This window comes from Dufourea novaeangliae, unplaced genomic scaffold (assembly GCF_001272555.1).
Source record: "Dufourea novaeangliae isolate 0120121106 unplaced genomic scaffold, ASM127255v1 scaffold76, whole genome shotgun sequence".
In the NCBI taxonomy this organism is placed as follows: Eukaryota; Metazoa; Arthropoda; class Insecta; order Hymenoptera; family Halictidae; genus Dufourea; species Dufourea novaeangliae.
Window position 1 is genome coordinate 984,451 of NW_015373950.1, and position 20,251 is coordinate 1,004,701.

General features: G+C 35.3%; 1 protein-coding gene across 9 annotated transcripts in view; it reads right to left on the reverse strand.

The window, feature by feature from the left end:
* Positions 1–20,251, reverse strand: part of LOC107186170 (putative transcription factor capicua) — a 90,740-nt gene that overhangs the window by 36,637 nt on the left and 33,852 nt on the right. The gene's annotated exons all lie outside the window — the stretch shown is intronic.

Genomic DNA, 20,251 nt, shown 5'->3' on the forward strand with positions numbered 1-20,251 from the left:
TACTATTATCCATGGAAAACTTTGTTCCATGCATTATCGTTCTCCTCGGACCTTTTCGTACCACCGAACTTGGTCAAAAATAGAAAAAGAAAGTCCTAAAACTTCCGACTTTCCTGAAAAAAAAAATAGTAAAGAGAATACCCTAAAAATTCCGACATTCATAGAAACGTTGAGAATACTGTTGAGTACATGATGCGAGTACTAATATCTAAGAATTAAAATAGAAAAATCTCAATGTTTAGATATTTGTAGATATTTCTGAATATTTGTCGATATTTCAGAATTTTTTAAATTTGTATACTAGATGCTCTACTACGTTAACAGTAAGACGTAGGTACAATCAAGCATTATTAAACCCTTTACTGCATTTTCCAAATCAAGAGGTGCTACAATTCCATAAAAATCCGCAATCTAATGATGACGTTATCAAAGGTGACCCTCAAAATTGATAAAAATTTCTTCATATATCTATGTCTATTCGAACAAAAATTTTTAAATTCCAAAATGTTTCGTTGCTTCTGCCAAATAAGCGTACAATATGGTTAATTCTGATACTGGACCACTGTGCAGTGTTCGTGTACGGTTCAATCGGCGTACGTGCATACTCGAAAACAACGCGAGCCTACGCAAGTATGGTGCGACTTCCGGCGTGGTTCTGAAGATAATAGTATCGCTGGAATGTAACGCTGACGGAGACGAAAAAAAAAAAATGCAGCCACCGTTCCCGCGACTGAATCGAATGCACTTGATTCCTCTCGAGATTCTGTATCCACAGGCGGCACGAAACTTTCGAACAGGCGTAGTACGTTGCTCAGAAAATTCATTGTATTCGAACGTGACTGAGAGGAGATACGTTTATATGGAAAACAGAGTCTTGTATACAGCGAAACATAGTTTTTATTTTCTGCGTAACACACGCACATACGTGGCTTCTACAGGGCGTTTCATAAATACGCCTGGCTCCATTAAGAGGTTACATACCTTTGAACTGTTAAATCAATTAAAAAATAAATAATTAATAAATAAAAAAATATTTTTCGTATATGCAGAATTATTGCTTATTAAAAATTCAACATATACATCTTACAAGGGAAGTTCGGTAACTTGAAAATTCCGATTCTTTTTCAATTTTGCAGGTTTGTAGGAGACCTCAAGAGAAGTATAGCGCACTATTTGTTTTTGGCCCAGTTTCAGTTCTTCAGGGTGAAAATATCCCTTGAAGGTAGATAGGTGTTTCCATATTTCCCTGTATATCTTTAAAACTATCGTAGATACAAAAAAATGGTTATAATAAAAATTGAATGGTTTTTTATGCTCTATAAAACGATGCAATTAAATTGATAAAACTTCTTTGTTTAAATAAAAAGATCCCCCTCACTTTTATTAATTATCAATTTAATTGCATCGTTTTGTAGATCATAAAGAACCATTGAATTGTTATTATAACCATTCTTAAAAACAATTATCAATAATGTCTTATTATTTCTTTAAAAAAGCAAGCTCATCGATCCACTAATCTGTCTGTGATTGGGTCACTTAACCTACTTTGGTAGTTCTAGCGTTAAAACCAGATGCTCCGAATCTTCTGTGAAAAATTGTAAGAAAATTTAATTTCTTTTTTTTCACAATGGTCTATGGACATTTTCCGAACTAAAATTATAAATATAAGTTCGTAAATGTAATAATAAAAGTAGAACGAGTTATATTCGAGGTTGATATACAGGGTAGGTCACATTATTTGACGATTTCAAATTACTCGTAAGTTACTTGCTGTACGACAAAACGTTTGAAACAAAAGTCTGCAACATGAAAGTGAAGAAATTAGTTAATCCATAAGTTTTTATATTTCGAAAAAGTTTGACATTTTCATGGATTAATGCTAATAAGTGTCATGGAGTGGACAGGTGCGTTGTATTAATATCTAAATTTATCTTAAAGTGATGAGACTAAAGAAAGCAGGGGAACAGGAATAATAGAATCAACAGAGTTTCTGAGACTCCACTTCAGTACTGGAGGATCAATTAATGTATATACAATAAATGTATATTATAATGAAAGTATATAAAAAATAAAAGTCAGTACAATAAATGTATAACAAATAATTAATACATATTTCAATGCTCTCCACTCTTTCGTTGGACAAGTTTGACGAACTTCGACCTGACATCGGGATAAAAGTGTCACGGCGAAAAAAAATGAACGTAGGGAAATATCGTGTGTCCGCGCGGTAAGTGACATTTATAACCTTTTTACCGTGGTGTCAATAAATTTCCGGGCTCATGACAGGCATGATGTTACCCTTTAATGTTTCAGCGATGTACGCGCGGGGCCACCTTGAAACGAATGTGTGTACCTTGCTCAGGTAACAAGCCCACGTTCACTCGTCTACACGGAATAGTTCAAACAGTATCGAACGCGTTTCGCGAAAAATAGATCGGTCTGTTTAAATTGAAATGTTAATTGGTAACCAGTAGTTCGATACACTATAATAAATTTGTATTATACTTTCATAGATTCCAAAGTAAGTAATATTTAAAATTACTTCTGACATTTTAAAAATGATATGGAACATTGAACAATATCGAACAGAATTGTTAAGATAACGTACATTTCTGATAATCTCAGAATGAAATGTTTCACTTGGTAGGGAATAACGAGTCACTCATTTGATTGAGCTTGTACAAATTATCTTATTTGATTGGAAATCATTTTTAAATGGTTTCGATTCGAATTTGTAATTCGGTGATTAACTTTTATTCATTTCGTGATTTTGGTAATTAATCTTTATTCATTTCGTAATTTGCCGAAGAATTTCAATTCATTTTATAATGTGACAAACGATTCCGAATACGTACTTTCGTTTCAACTACGTGCATTTCCTTTCACTCATGCTAGGTTATTCGATGCATGATTCTCCTGAGCACACTACGTAGGTAATACAAAGTTATTCGCATTATTAGTATCCAGTGTTTATAGTGTTATTTATAATCATTAGATTACGAATATGTATGTAAATACAGATCTTCATAGATAGTTTTACGAACACCAAAATTACAGAACAATTTATTTCATCTATTAAAACATTTATTGAGTACTAAATTGCTTAAACAATTCACTAATTTTTGCTTTACAGTATTCCAATTGTTTGCATATTGGTGAACATATTTTCTCGATTCAAATGAACTTAACCCCTTGCCTTATAACATCGAGTCAAACACGTGATAACGATTTCAAACTGAATTTAGTGAACATGTATATTATTTATTTTCTTTGAGTCGACGTGAAATATTATTGCGCTGGTATTAATATTCAAGGGTTAGAATAAATGTAACATTTGCCATAAGAATGGAATTCCTCTTGTGTCTGGGAAAATATTAACGATAAAGTAATTCTTGAGAGTGAAGTCGTAAGAAAAATCGTATGGCAAGGGGTTAAGGAGCAGTAAGGGTTTAATTAAAAATTAAAGTTAAGTACATATTAAACGAGTTGAAAATCAATTTCTTATTCACATATCGATTTTTTTAAGAATCAGCCAAGTACACGTAATCCATGTTTTTCCATTACAGCAACGAGAAATCGAAAAAAACCCAGGGACATCGTTTCATTCATTTAGATTTTAGATCATCGAAACGACGTAATCGTTTCGAACTTTGCATGGAAATATAACGTTCATGTCACTCGATAACGTAATGGCGTACGATATACATATATTATAATGCATCGATGTTGTATATGACGTGTTCAGAATCGATCATTCGTTCTTTTTGAGTCGAACAAATTATACATTCTTTTTGTTCTGTGATTCGTTGTTTTACAAAAATTAAGTTATACATCGTGAAAAACACAGAAGTGATTTTTCGCGAGAGGAATAACGATTCGAACGTGTACGCTAAAATGTTTTCAGAGAGCTGCAGAATCTTTTTCAAAGACCTGACACATCAAAGTCGATGATCGTAGATCAAGCAAATGTAATTTAAAATTAAAGGAAATTTCTATGATGACGTTAAAAAATACTTTAAGGTATGCCAGAGGTAATATTATATGTAAAATTCATTCTAAATATAAAAAATTAATATTCGTGACTACCTTTAACGTTTGATATATTCATAATTAACTTTTATGATCATCGCGTTGTCTTTTTGTCATTTTCATATTCTTTCTTAACAGAATTGTTGTTTCTTCCTTCATTTAAAGCAGAATAAAAAAATGATTGTCCTTTTACGAGAATAACAATTTTTATGTCTTGTTTTATTGATTCCGTTGTCTTTGGAGATTTCTGATTTTTTTTTAGAATTTCTAAAGCCTTTTTTAATGAAAAAGAAGATAAAAGGGTACCAAAAAATGGGTAGATTTCAGACTTCATCCGGAATGTATTAAGCAGGTAAATATAGACAATGTTCTTGTGGCTATAGCAATTGAATTTCAAGTCAATCGGATAAATAGTTGATGAATAATTCCAGGGACGAGCTTCGAAAAAATCGATTGTCAGAGAAACCGTGTTCTCAACGTGAACTTAAAGTTCAGGTGGGTACTAACAATTTCCTCTGAACATAATTATATTTCATAGTCACACCAGTCGCTACAGTAAACTAATTGATTTTTGTTAAAGAAACATTTTCTACCCGAAATTAAAAATCATACGTCATAAATTCGATTTTAAAAATAGGCACTCCCACTCGATCACCCATAACTTCCTTATTTGTCCATGGATTTTGCTCAGGTTGGACTTGTTTTTTGTTGCAAATGTGTGTACTCTATGTAAAAAATAAGTAACTGGACGTCACATAATAATTTCTCTGTTTTCCAGGCGATCCAGTGAATTTTCGATTTCAATTTCGGCCCCAAAAAAGTACATTTTTTTTTAAGTTTCACTCGATTTCGCCTAAACTATTGGTCCGATTGGAAAACAATATAGGAAAGAATTGTATATAATTTAATTACCTTTAATTTAAGAGCCGTCCCGATCAAATCGGTCAACTCTAACGCGAGATATGGCCAAAAACGTCGGGTCTTTTTAAAAAATTACCAAAATATTCAACGGGCGATATTTCAAGAACGTATCCTTAGGACTTCGTCTCATGTCAATTTTTGAGTATCAAGGACCACCTTACATAAGAATTTCATAATGAAGTCTCGATCACACATAATTTTTTGGATTTTGTAAACTAGTGTAATCAGCTTTCTAAGACTCGTGCAAAATTTTACAAGTAACTTCGCACAACTCGTAAAATTTCATTCATTGTGCACTGAACACTCGTAAAATGGACCAATAATATTCGAGATTTCAAGGGTACAGCGTGCAAACGGTGACCCCACCGTTAACAATTTTCATTCACGTATAGTCGAACGTTTCAATCGACGGGACTTGCATTTAAGTGCAACAACCGAATATATCTTACAAACACAACCGGCTTCTGCGAGATTCTCAATTTATACGGCAATCCAATTGCCTTTTAATGACACTCACCGACTATAATTAAACGTTCTCTATCAATAGTCATACATAGTCAATATTTTTAATACAACTGACCTCATCAGAATCCACGGATTATGTGCATACATACACTTGTGCGTACACATATCTCGCATGATTACATTTCTTACATACTGGAACGGTTGGGCACACTATACAGGGTGTATCCGAAATCGTAATATTTCTGTGAACCATGAGACCATTGGAATAGAATTTTATCTACCGTAGATTCTTGGTTTGTAACGAATAAACCGTTAAATATGAATTTTTATACGATAATTTAGAGAAATCGAAATCCAAACAAATTCATTTGTTTTATGTCAAGTTAACACTTTGACCCCCCATTTCACCCAGATGTAGCCGGCACAATTTTTCTAATTTGTTCTCTTATTTAACAGCTTAACCCCTCAATGCTGGCGGCCGCGAAATGAAAAGTTAGTTGTCGTGCCGGGTTGTATTTGCGAGCAGTGGCGCTACAGTGCTAGCGGTCGCGTAACGAGAAACTATATTCTTGTGCTGGTTAGGATACGTACGAGGAATCTGTCTAACAGATGAAAATTATTATTGCTACAGTTTTATATTTTCATATCATTGTTTATTAATGTATTTATATGATGTTAACGCTTATAGAAATGCGAAATAAAATACGCATACATAAAAAAATGTAATAAAATATAAAAAGTATACTAAAGAATAAAAAATAATTTTTATAGTTATCACAACAGTCTTGGTCATACGTGACTAAAAATAAAATCATGCAGTGGTCATAAAAAAATTCTACTGCTTGGGAATATATTATGGACGCCCCAGGATTTTGTTATTAGTCACATACGACCAATTAGGCATGCTGTAATAGCTATTAACAAACTAAATGCCGTGGGGGTCACCGGTGACCCCCACTCTAAGAAGTATACTTTTTCATATTATTAATATTGGATCATAAATCGCTGAACTTCTACAAACTAACTGCCAAAAGTATGATAACATAGTTGACTTTAATAATTTTATATAACATTTTATTCTTCTACACTCCGTGTAACGAAAATTTCACTTCGACGCTGTGACTGAAATGTACGAAAATTCTGCGGCATTCAACGTGTTAAAATTGTTTTTTATTTTTTGGTGCATGTTTTTATATGTCTTATTCACTTTTCAGTGCATTTTACTACAACCGAATAACTAAAAAAGATTTATATATATATATATTATTTATGACATCCACTATATCGAAAAAAGAATAGAACAACTCAGTTTATAATTAGTGTTTACTTTCGTAGATAAACTAGTGTGAATTGTAAATAATAACTTGTGTAAATTAATAACGAAAAATTTAGTGAGAAGATTTTTGAAGACTGCTTTTGCTGTTATAAACAAACCATAAGAGTTTCATTACGATACGATATATGATTGCATATACCAATCAATAATATACAGGGTGAACCACGAATCGTGATCAGTACATATTACTCTGTTATTAGCAACTCTTTGTTTTCATGATTTTTCAAGGTCAACTTCAATTTTTTGCAAATACACCTATAATTTTTTTACGCCTACCTGTTAGAGGATTTCAAGACGAATTAGGTACGTATCATACCATAACATGTGTTACTTTTTTTCTCATCTGGGTCGAAAAAAGATTAAAAAATATTCGAACTGTAATATTACAAAGAGTATCGTGTACTACGCCATTGTACGCGTTCCGATGTTGAGCTCTTGCCTACTGTTCGTAAACATTTAATTCTGTACATTGGAACACATCTGATATCTACTGATCACGATTCGTGGTTCACCCTATATACAATCTGTCTTATCGCATCGCCATTCTTAGCAGCCCGTGGATAGGTAACATGCATTGACTACATGTGAAGAAAACAGGGTCCGTCTCGAGATACGGACGCCGGCGACGTGTGAAAAACACAAGTTCGATATCCCTTACGTATGCCGGCATTGAGGGGGTTAAAGGCATGCAACCCCATAATTTTATAATACCAGACGCACTACTTTCGAATATCCGTACAGAATTTAAATAAACTCTGTCGCGTTCGTTCTGCTGTCAATTGTCCGCTTTAATCGTCACTGGAGTAGCAGGGTTATTCCGAAAAGGTAACAACCCCTTCCCCGTTCCAATCCCCCCTTTTAACCGAAATCAATATCATCCACAACCGCTGTATCACGGGGGATAAAAATACGGTAACCGGATAACGATTATTTCGCCTGTCGAGGCGTCGCGTTCGGTCGGCATTAATCTAATTACCTTATACGTTCGGCTATTTGTGTGTCTCTGAATCTATCGGAGAGACCTATTTATCGGTCCCGACCGATCGAGGGGGGGAGAGAGGTCGAGCACCCGCGAACGGAAAAGAGGAATGGACATCGACGACGCGGTCGACGTCTCGATGCCCGGCGTCGAAATTTAATTAAAAACGTTCGTACGAATCCAACACCGCTCTGGGGTCCTATCGATCGTTCAACCCCGTCGTCTACATCGATACATAGTGGGATATATTAACTTGTTACTACTAAATTATTTCCGTTAGTATTTCAAGTAAGAAAAAATTACTAAATAGGATGTACATGGTTTTAAGGCGTCCATCTGATGGTTGTAGTAAAAAAAATCCTGTGAAAGTCATTTTAACGGTTTTCTCAAGGTCATCGTATTTTTTTTTTGCATATTAACGTGTGATTTTTATAACGTGGTGTGGTAGTCGGCGTGAAAATGAGTTCAACGACCTACACACTATGATCTTGAAGTGACCTTAAAGGCGAAGAAATCAGCTTCGGTTTGAAGAATGCAGAAGTAAATAAACGTAATAAGAAGTGAAAAACATTTTATCACCACCAGATGCACGCCTTAAAACCATGTACATCCTATTTAGTCATTTTTTCGTATTTTAAATACTAGCCGAAATAATTTTGGTGCTCCGGTTAAAATTAACACCCCGTATATGTATATGCACGCCATCGTACGGAATTATTCACACAGAATGTCTGAGACACTCCATTCTGACGGGCCAAAGCACGGGGGTTCACCAATGACCCCGCAATCGAGTTACGAGCAGTGAGGTCGTTCCTCCATATACAGATTCACCGACGACCCCGGACCGTTGGCGAAACTACTAACCCCGTATGAGGACACACGGTTGATTCTGGGACGAGCATGCAACGTGAAACAACCGCGTTCAAACTGCAACCGCTTTGCCAGGGAAGTTGTATAGTGGTGAGAGAGACACTGGTTAAGACTAAAGACGGTGGTGTCCTCGGTTGGGGCCCTTCACAGATTTGTGTTCTCTTCTGAATACTGTATATACAGTAAATCCTTGATGAGTGTTCGAAGGCTCCTCGGCACTGAACATTAAATATTTCATAAACTGAGAGACTTATGCGACTGAAACAAATATCATTGGCTTCTGAATTCCAAGCTCTATCACTGTGCTAAACCCACAGACGTCTATATTCTATACAGGGTGTAACAAAAATGTTGGAGGACCTGAAAATAGGAGACTCGTGAGGTGATTTTAAATAAGTTCTTCTTTAGCAAAAATGTTATCCGTGGCTTTGCTAACGAGATATTAACAAAAGAATAAACTCGACCAATCAGAGCGCGAGTCTGCCGGTCGAGCTCTCGCGGTAGTCAATTTAGAAGTGGGAAACTCTACTTGATTCAATTGGAGTGTAACAGACTTAGATCGGATCGATCTAGATCTAAGAAACTCGGGTCTGATGGAACTGAGGATCCAACAAGTCGAGTTGAGTCAATCTGGGTCTTCGAAAGGTAGCTCGGGTCAATATAGGGTGGTGATATTTAAATTGGGCGAAAGCTAAGACAGAAAGACTCGAATTTGATCAATTTAAATCCAAGAGAGTCGACACCGATGCATTCATTTAGATCCAAAGGACCCAAATCGGATGAAACAAAATTCAAGAGATTCGAATCGAATCCACGTAGATCCAAAAGACCAAGATCTGACGAAACCACAGGACCCTAGAAAGTCCAAATTTTCTCGAATACTAAATATGATATAGCAGATTTATGATTAGGGGTCGAATCTTTAATCCTTTCGTTACTAAAGACTATGTAGAGTTACCCAACGTTGACCGCTCACTGTGTACTAAAAGTGACTACAGTGAATTATCGATAAGTGTTCGAAGGCTCCTCGGCACTGACAAGGGAAGAACCCCAACTGTACCACTTCGATTTTATCGATCTTTTGCAGGATAATAGAATGCATATTTCTAATGGTATGCGTGAAATATTAGCCGTAATTATTTGATACTTTTTAAGGTATAATTAATTAAAGTTACATACCTACTTATATATATTCTAGAGCTGTGACTTTATAAGATACCCGGGTGTACAAAAATTACCGTAGGAGAAGGGCCTCCTACCACTTGAGAAATTTATTTCAAGTACTGAAACAAATGTTAAATCATATGTTAATTTGGCATAAACTTCAATAATTCCCGATACCAAGTGGTAGGAAGCTCTTTTGCTGCGCCACTTTTTCCCCAAACGGAAGCTGAGTTTGCTCGAGAGTGTACAGTTGGGATCTTTCCCTTCTGATTGTCAGCCCCCCCCCCCCGGAACCAGTCAACTATCAAGTGGTGGGGATAACGTTTGAACACTCAGTGCCGAGTCTTCGAGCACTCACCGATGATTTACTGTATACATACATAATCTCCTATAAAAGTTCCCTTTCTTAGCGCTACGAATGCATAAATTCGATGGTCTGGCCCAGTGTTAAATACATGTTAATTTCTCGTCAGTGTTCCATATGGTTACCACGACCGTCAATTTGAAGTCGAAAGAGACTCGAAAGTCGCGAGAGCAAACAGAATCAGAATTAGAGCCGATTGGAAGCGGCTGGATGACGGACGAATCCGGGACCAGCGATAAAAGGAATGTGACATAAGTTGGGGTTGCTTATCGGTATATATTGTTTGATACTGTGCAACGACAATCCGCAAGAAGAAAAGTCATTAACACGACATGACGATAACGTTATCGCGCGGTTTCATCGACGGCCAAACCGGCGAAAGAATCCTGCACACGTAGACACAGACCGTGTACCCGGGGCTACCGGTCGCTGCATCGAATTAAGTAACACAGGCTGAACAGAGTCGAAGAAAATAATAAATGCGCGCATAGCAAGCGACGAACATTACGGAGCCCACGTGTAACACGCTATGGAACGCTATTAATACAATATGTTAAAAGCTCTTTATGCCGTCGCGTTCCATTGTTGCTGCATCGCGGGCACGTACACCGTCGAGATATTTTAATATAACCGTGATATAATTCCTTGAATAAGACCTTATGGGAAGGAAAACCCTGATTCTTTCGCTTGGTATTCTTTCCTCTGATTTTATCTCCGCGAAATTTAATGTGGACTTTCTTCATTAATTCTTTACTGTTTTTCACGTAGATTACAGTATGCTGATATAAATACGAAGCGTAAGAATGTGAAAATAGAAACGGCGAAATTTTCTATATTGTTAATTCTATGCAAGTAATGTATATTCGTGGATTATAAATGTATAGATACATTAGTAGTAACTAGATTGCGGATGGTTATGCTTATTCATATTTCTGTAGGGAATTTTTTAAACGTAGAATTAGATCAATCTAGGACCTACAGACTCGTAAGTGAACCAATCCTATGTCGAGGGACTCGTATCTGGAAAATCTTGAGAGGCTCGAATCGGATGAACCCAGGAACTAGAAATTCGAAGCTGACTGATCCAGGACTTAGACTCCAAGCTGACTGGTCCAGAAGCCTAAAGACTGGAATCGGCCTAACACAGGACGGAGAGACTTTAATGAAGTAAGCTAGGACCTAGAGGTTCGAATCAGACTAACACAGGGTCGAAAAACTTGGATGAGACCCATCCATGACCTAGAGACCCAAATCGGAAAGACATAAGATATTCGAAGCTAATTAAGGCCTACCTATAAATTTTGAAAAAATCGATTTTTGGGTTTTAATATTTTCTTACAGTACATCATTTTCGAAATATTGTGTGAAAGCTTGAAATTGATCCGACAAAATTGGCGGAGTTACGCCCGTTTAAAGTATACGGCCTTGGAAGTTTCGTAGCAGATATAAAGTGGTAGAATCCCTTTCTAGGGGTGCGCGAGTCATGAATACTGTGCCCCAATGCAATTGATGGTTATGTTAGTAAATACACAAAGCTATATGAGGCCGTAATACTAAGAATAACTATATATAAAAAATTTGCATTGATTCGGTTGTAAACCTGACTTGAAACTTTAAACGTGTTTCTCTAAAAAACCACAAAAATGTCTCGAGAACCGCTGCACCAAACTGATTCAGCTTTGGTGGACTCATTCTATACATACAAATCTAGTGCCTGATCGTGGTTTCTTGTATTTCATTGCGTAGTTTCTATTTTATAGATAAAAAAATGAATTTTTCAAAACGATTTTGAACAACCGCCATTTTGTCGTAAATTAAATTTTCAGGATAATGAATGATCGGACACTAGATAGTTTAATATATTAATATATTTGCACGGATTTTTTATTTTCGATAAAAACGCCACCGAGAGATCGCTGATATTTCCATATTTTGCATTGAAGAAATTATTATAAGCACTTTAAAATGTACACTTTCGAATACAATGACGTATGTTTAAAAAAGTCTTCAAGTTTGTTAAAAATAAATTCCGAAAGTACATGTCTTTTTTCGAGCTCGCAGGTAGACATAACCCCTTAACCCAGTATGTACCTAAAGACTTGAATCTGACTAGTTCAGAACCCAGAGACTCGAAGCTAAATCCAAAACGTAAAGACTTGAGTCTGACCCACCTAAGACCGAAGGAGTCGAATTGGATCAACTTAGGATCAGGGAACGGGTCCAGAGACGAGACGGGATGTGTGATTTCAGGGACCAAGGAAGTCTCTAGGTCTTGGATTAGTCCATTTCGAGGCTCTAAACCCTAATAAGTTGGTCTGATACAAGTCTTTTTCCTTAAAGTGATCCGATTCAAGTCTATTGGTACGATTCCAGTCTTTTCATTCGATATTGTTCCGTGACGAGTCTATCTAGAGTTGGTCCGATTGGAGTCTCTCCCTCTTGGGTCGGTCCATCCCAAGTCTCTCAGTACCTAGGTAAGTTTGACTCGAATGTTTTATCCTATATCGATTCGACTTGTGTACCTCGACACTGAAATTGTCTGAACTCGTTTGATATTGCTTCTATAAATTCTATAATTTCAAGATTTGAAAATAGCCATGTGTATAATCTTGCAGTCCCCGATGTTGTTACTTATATAGTGTTTCACGATAAATACCCGGTAGAATCAACGCCTACAATATTAACTTTATGAAAAAACTTAATAAATAATACAATTACTGCTACAGTATGTATCTTCAATTTGACCTATAAAATTAATTTTCTGGTTAACATTGTTGAATGAATGACGCATCAATTCAAAGAATATACATTCTATTTCCTTCACGCCATATTATTCCTCCTGTACAGGCATCAAATCTTCTAATATCCAGCTCGTATTCGGTCAACAACAGCGTTACATGACCGTACGCTGGGGCGAATATAAGTTGCAACGATCTTTGATCTTATTAATTATTAATCTCGCCCGTTATGTAAATCCGATGATAATTATTCCGATTAATTGAATAATTGATTACAGATATTTAGGATTTACTGTCCGGAAGGGATAACATGTATTTGGTGCATTTATATCAATGGCTGATAACGTGCTCACTGATAAGCATTCTCGTATACCGTGAACCTTCGTGAACTCTGGGTATTCTCTTCGCTTGGAAATGATAGAAACGATATGAGAAATCAGAGATTTTCTTTCATTTATTTATTTTTTTTTTTTATTATTTTGTTTTTTAATATTTCTGTTCTTGATTCGGTCAGGCAGACATACGAGAAGCTCGTCGCCGATATAAACATATCCGTGAAAATAGAACCGCAGATGTTCCTTGTAGATGAAGGCACAGTAGTCAGAGATAACGTAATAAATATAAATGTATTTGCGGCCGACTTAAAAAATCATTAAACTGTACGCGGTCTCTTCGTGACCCGTGCAACGAAGATACCGATTTTTCTCCTTTTTTTCGAGTTATCGGCGCGCATCGAGACGCGTTCGTCCTCCCCCACCCCTCTTTTTTAAACATAAACGTTGTTTTGTTCGTAACCGTGACCAGTGATTGATGTGGAGTATCGATAGTATCGAAGGAACATGCATCGGATACGTATTGGGGGGAAACAGTTTGGCGAATTTGTTAATACGCTCGAAGTGTTTACGATCATCGAATTAATGTCGATTAGTTGACATAGACAATTAATACGAATTATTTATTATTATTGGACTGAAAATTTTAGGGATTTATAACAAATGTAAATGGACATTAATTAAGTGTAACACACAGATGTTGATGCACTTTATATATAAAGTAGGTTTTTGATAAATAATTAACATATATTTTCATGTAGAAGGTGGAAACGTCCCTCAAATTTTAGGAATAGAGAATATATTTTCCTAAATATCTCATAGATTATTCAGTCTCGAAACGGATTTTCTGAGTAAATAATTGTTCCGTCGTCAAAGATAACAGTAACTACGTAAGCAAATTTTCAAAATGTCAATTTGCTTAAAAAGTGTAGAGAACATTAATCAGTTTCCATGTTTCTTCTACAACTTATTGTTCCACTTTTTCCATATAATATCCACTTTAAAATTCACTATCCATTTTCAACAAATTATAAAATTAAAAAGTGTTTACATCAGCCTATCCTGTAACAGAAATATAAATTCTTCTACAAGAATCTGAAACAGTATTAGCAACTAATCGCAAGATATAGTGTTGTATGACCATTGTTTTGTTTAAATGGACTAAAAGAAAATTTTTAAAAAACTATATTAATAGTATTAAACAATTACGAATACTTTCTTCTCCAACTACAGTAAAAAAAAGAAAACAATTAAGAAGAATGACACAACTAAGAAAAGTCCATTTTTCAGCTGATATAGGAGATCGATCGATGACCTAATGAAATTAATACAACGAAACGAAAAAAACCAACTCGTGAAACGGTTGAAGAACGCGTCTCTGAAGTAGAATAAACCATCGCGTCAGACGTTTATCACGCGTATTTCGCTCGTACATAAACAGATTGTCTATATGCAATAACGACAAAATTTTAACCCAATAAAGTCTATTTACTGTTTTTCCTAAACAATCTATATGACTGAAAAAAATGAATAAATTGGTTGAAGAATATTTCACCCTTCTTTATTTTTGCTCAGCTGAAGAACTGGTACTTTAAGCCGCTGTGCGACGATATAAAAAAAAATTAGTACGTTAAATACAAACTTGGAATTGTTGTTTCCTGTGTTCAAACGAAAGTTGCCATTTACGCGGTGTTAATATCTTATCCCCTGCGGTGGCGTCACGTTCCTTTCCGAAAATCCGGCGGCAGAATGCCACCGAGTCTCAGCCGTTAACCGCGATTAGAGAAATGTGCGTGCTTCAAAAGGCACGTATTGGGTAAATAACCTGGTCGGTTATATTAATACCATTTTCGTGTGCTCCACGAGACGGCTCGTAACCATACCTCGTGTGCAAAAATTATACCATAACGTAACAAGAGACCCCACCCCCTCGAACGTGCAAACTAGAATGCCTAATAAGGAAATTATAATGCCATAAAGAACCGAAAAATGTGATTTTATTCCTTTTTGTAGAGACTGTTTTCGTGAATATTACTTTGAACAGTGTACCGAGTAAATGATAAATATGGCAAATATTCTGAGTACAATTTTTATAAGACATTAACCGTTTGCCAGCAAACTTTTTTGTTTACACATACAATTGTGTAGGTGAACATTTAAACATTAAGTATTGACGAGTAAATATTGTAATGTAAATTTTCTTGATATTATTTGGGAATAATACTGTATAACAATATAGTTTAGTGTGATTTAATTATAAGCTCGTGAGAAACTGGAAAATATGCACAAATATGGTGAGGATATTCAAACATGGTATTTCTTCTGCGGGAGTCGTCCGTAAAGGGTTAAAAAGGTTAACCATAAACGAACAAGAATCTAATAACTATGATGTAATTATTAAAAATGAAATGGTAGTTTTAACCCTCGCATAACGACGGCTGCGTTATTTCGTTCAATATGCTTCAATGATTTGAGGAATGAGTAATTCGTTTCACGAATTAATAAAAATCAGTCTCTACAAAAATGCAAATTTTATATTATTTTATTCAAATTCTTGCAAATGAATAATATTTTTATATGTCTAGTATGGGTCATGTGCGACCCGGCCATCTGCATTCACGTCCGTCGCGTGAGGGTTTAAAGAGATTTATAATAACTGAAATGAAAACAGAGAATTTTCTCAGTTTCCTTAGATTTTGTTCAGTCAAGAACGAAACAATAAATGTATCAGGCGTACCAATTAGTAATCCAGCATCTTTTATCATGCTCAATGCTTATTTTCGAGGAAATTAGAAGCGTCTGCGCTGTTTCAGTAATTGTACGTCTTTATTTTTTAATGTCCGCCGCCATTTTGAAAGAAGAAGGGAGGAAAGATATTTTATATTTACACTGTGTTACCAGTTTATTAAAAAGAAATAATGCATTACTTGTTGGTAGACCTAATATTAACCCTCGTATGGTAAGGTTGGGTCAAATCCAACCCGACCTCTTTTTCGTTATTTTCAAACAGGTAAAAAAGAGTTATTACCTTGAACTTGTATTTTTGTTTATTTATGTAACAAGGGAGAATAATTGAGTAGTATAACATATAATAAGTATTAAACGTTTACTAAATAATAACAAATATTCTAAAACGAGAATAATAAAAAAATAACAAAAAATAGACTGAGGACAGCACAACAAGAATTATAACTTTGGTTGAATACGACCCGCACCTTACCATTAGAGGGTTAAATCTGACAAGAATTTTTGTCTTTTATCGTATTTAACTCCGAGTATCATTAATAAAATTCTCATTTTGCCTTTTCCCTGAATATCAAGTGAAGAAATTGCCGATCCACTGCTCCAACATCCTAATAAAAATTAATGTTGTATAACTGGACAGTATATATTTATTAGAAATTCAGATGGTTTTACGAAGACCAACAGAAATGCCTTCTTCTCGAAACGCAACGTTTGAATTGCAAAAAAAAAAGACGTTTCATTCGTGACAATCTAAATACATTTCTCTTTTTTTTTTGTTCCACGGAACAACGTAACGACGTTGAATTTCGATCATTACACGGTTGCGAATCAATCCGGCCCGTGAAAATGATGCAACGCAAGTAACCGAGCCCCGCTATCACGAAGCCTCGAGAGATAACACTTATTTCGTTCGCGATTCCTCGCGAATAATGAACGCGTACGTGAGCATCGCAAGAGGTGAGTCACTTAATGAAGTATCAACGGAAGGAAACGAAAACGCTGACCTTAATTATCGTAGACAAAAAGTATATATTTCAAAAAGAGACAGTAAATTAACAAATTTTACTTCACAGTCCGATGCACGATATGAAATACAATATTTAATAATTGGTGAAATAATTCTCTGAGGAATGTGTTAAATATCGGAAAAACATCTTTCTTGTATACAGATGTTATTTGAGGGTATAATTTTACAAGTATTACAAAATAAATTACCAAACACTTGACTTCTAGAGAACACTAAATTAAATTTTTTATTACGAATGTGGTTTCTAATGAATAAATGTGCTTAACAATATTGAATCACTTCTATGTTTTTGTTGGTACGAGTGAATTTTATTTAAAAAGAAACGAAGTACGTGTACGTAAACATAAATAATTATCCACCGAATGGTCATCTGCTATGTTTCCTTGCACTAGAATTAATTTATCCATATTCCGTGCATAAACATCAATTCATTTATTTTTATATCGTATGAATGACTGGTTCTACTAGCTGAAGAAGATAATGATCAAGTATAAATATTGTAAAGGTTTTTATTTTACGGTGCTTCATTTACGCTGCACCTATTACGACTGCATAAAATTCGCAATCTACCGATGAGTCAACCGTGCATCTTTATGTAAAATCATACATTTTACAGGTAAGAACTCATAAAGACAACTGTGAAACGGAAAATATGTACATACATATATCGTCTTTCAAGGATTTCATTTTGTTGAATATTAGTCAAGGACTGTGATCGAATTTATTCAAATTTTTATTTCACTGCATTTTACACTTCAGACTACTAGTAGTAACCTACTCCTTTAACCTTTGGAGTACGATGACCGTTTAGTTTCTCTTTCATTCAATCATAACTCCAAAGATGCGATGAATATTATAGCGAATAAACACTTACTCGTATACACTAATTCCGTAACAAAAAATCAAAGGATAACCTACAAATTGATTGTCATTAACATTCATAAATATATTTTAAATAGACGCAGTTGAGTCTTAATAATTTGTCCCTGAAGAGGTTAAAAGCCATATCCAAGTCACCAATTTGTAAATATAATGTAAGTAGGAGTTGTTCTTATTTAGTCGTATAAAAAAAGCAGGTGTTTCTTTAATGATCGCGTTCAAAAGTATGTTTAAAAGGAAGGGGACACGGTTTTCAGATACCACTGCCTCTACGAACATTAAAAACGTCCGTGCTCAGGGGGTTAACCCTCCATCCCTCATTTTCCCAACGTATCCCTCGGTGTCAGATTGACACAGTGGTAAAAAAACTTAACATAATGAAGAGATAAATTCTTTCAAATAAAAGTCACGAAATTTCAGATAAATTTACTTATACATAACAGAACAACATCATTTCTAAGAAGAAAAATGTATCGAATTGACACAAGGGACGAATGAGGGTTAATAAAAACAACAAATTCAACACTTTAAAAACAGGCTTTCGATCCCTCACAAACTTCTCTATGCCCCACTCTGGCAGTCAAATGTCGAATGAGTAATCCTTAAACGCATCTTTTTTGCTACTTCTATAGTATCCATGTGAAATTTTTCCCCACTTCGCTAAATTACTGACGTAGATTTTCGTTGTATCGACAAGCCCAGTGACGGATCGTTCGATCGTTTTCGCGTTCGGTTGCCAGTAACGTTAAGGGAGAATGGAATCCGATGCACGTGTGCATCGGTTGTAATCTTATCGGCGATTGTGTGAATCAACTTTGAACTTTCGTTCACTTTTAGAACAGAAACCACGCAGTCAGGTCGCACGAGTCTACGCGTATATCGATGTAACAATACACGAAAAATTGAGATTAACACCGAACGCGTAGAACGGCTGGTCAACCCATTTACGGTCACGCTAATTTTTAACATAACTACCAAGCAAGTCAAAATGACTTGTAAATACACTCTTAGAACGACGATTAAAATGTTATGACAATACATTGACTCAGATCTTTTGCACCTTCTATTACGATAAGAAAGTGAAGAAATTAATCAATTTCTAAATTTCTAAATTTTCAAAAGTTTTTCACGTTTATCCACCGATCGACGCAAATATGCGTTTATTATCGGTAGTTCTAGTGTTAATAAAGTACTACACATGCAAACACGAACGATAGTTATTTTTTTTTTTCAAAGTGCATTATGCATATGTTATCTCGAAGAACACGATTATTCAACAATTCACGTGACATAAAATTTTTTTTCGTATTATCATTTTGTTACGCTTTGTTGTCTGGTTTGTAAGTTACTTTTTTTTTATGATAATGAGGTCGCGGATTTAATGTATCCATAGTATACGTGTGTAAAAATGATACGAAAGAAAAAAAAATGCAACCGGGGCCAATTTAGTTTCGGTTTTGTTTTTAAATATTTTGAGGAATCATGATGACTTTCAGAGAAATATCTTCAAATTAATCGTCATGTTGTATAAAACCATAAAATGTATGTACAAATATTTTTCAATAAATCTATATCTTTTTATAAAACTAAACATCAATGAACAACATTATTGTAGAAAGAATAAAATATCTCAATATCATAAATATCATTAATAATTTTCATCATTAGTGGCTTCGTAAATTCATTAATAACCAAAAGAGAATTGGAAAGGAACGATTTAGGTGAGTATGTATATGTATAGTACTCCATTAATGTACGCAGTAAACGTTGCAGATATCGTCGACGTGATCGTTGAAAACGCGACTAGTATCGTAATGTTCCCCTTAACGTTTACGATATTCGTACCCGCCAATTACCGAGTGTACTCCAACTACAATTCTCGTCAACCATAAACGCATATCTGAACTGAGAAATGCCGATTAATGACTGACACGACAGAACCACGTCCGACTCGAATGACCGTCGAACAGTTGAGGGCATTGAAAGAGGAAAATAGAATTTCAAGTCCGGTTGTACGTAGCGGAAAAACGGTCGAGCACATATAAATAACCTATAAATTTCGTTATAAGCGCGAGACGCTACGTTCCCTCGCTATATTTCGCGCTCACGCTGGCTAAGATCGTGAACGTGATCTTTGGTCCATTGTAGTATCGACAAACAATGTGCACTCACAGATAAGAAGATAAATATAAAGTGGTCTGTAATAAACCACGGCATTGAGATTATAATGCAGTCAAACGATACTGTAAAAATTTATATAAAAGTGAACACGGTTATCCACTTTTTGAAACTGTACAACTATGGAAGGTAACGAGCTGTCTTCCTCCTGACTGATTTTGTAATATATAAATACCTCGAAGTATATCGGATATCGAACAATCTGAAAAGTCGGTTTTCATGAA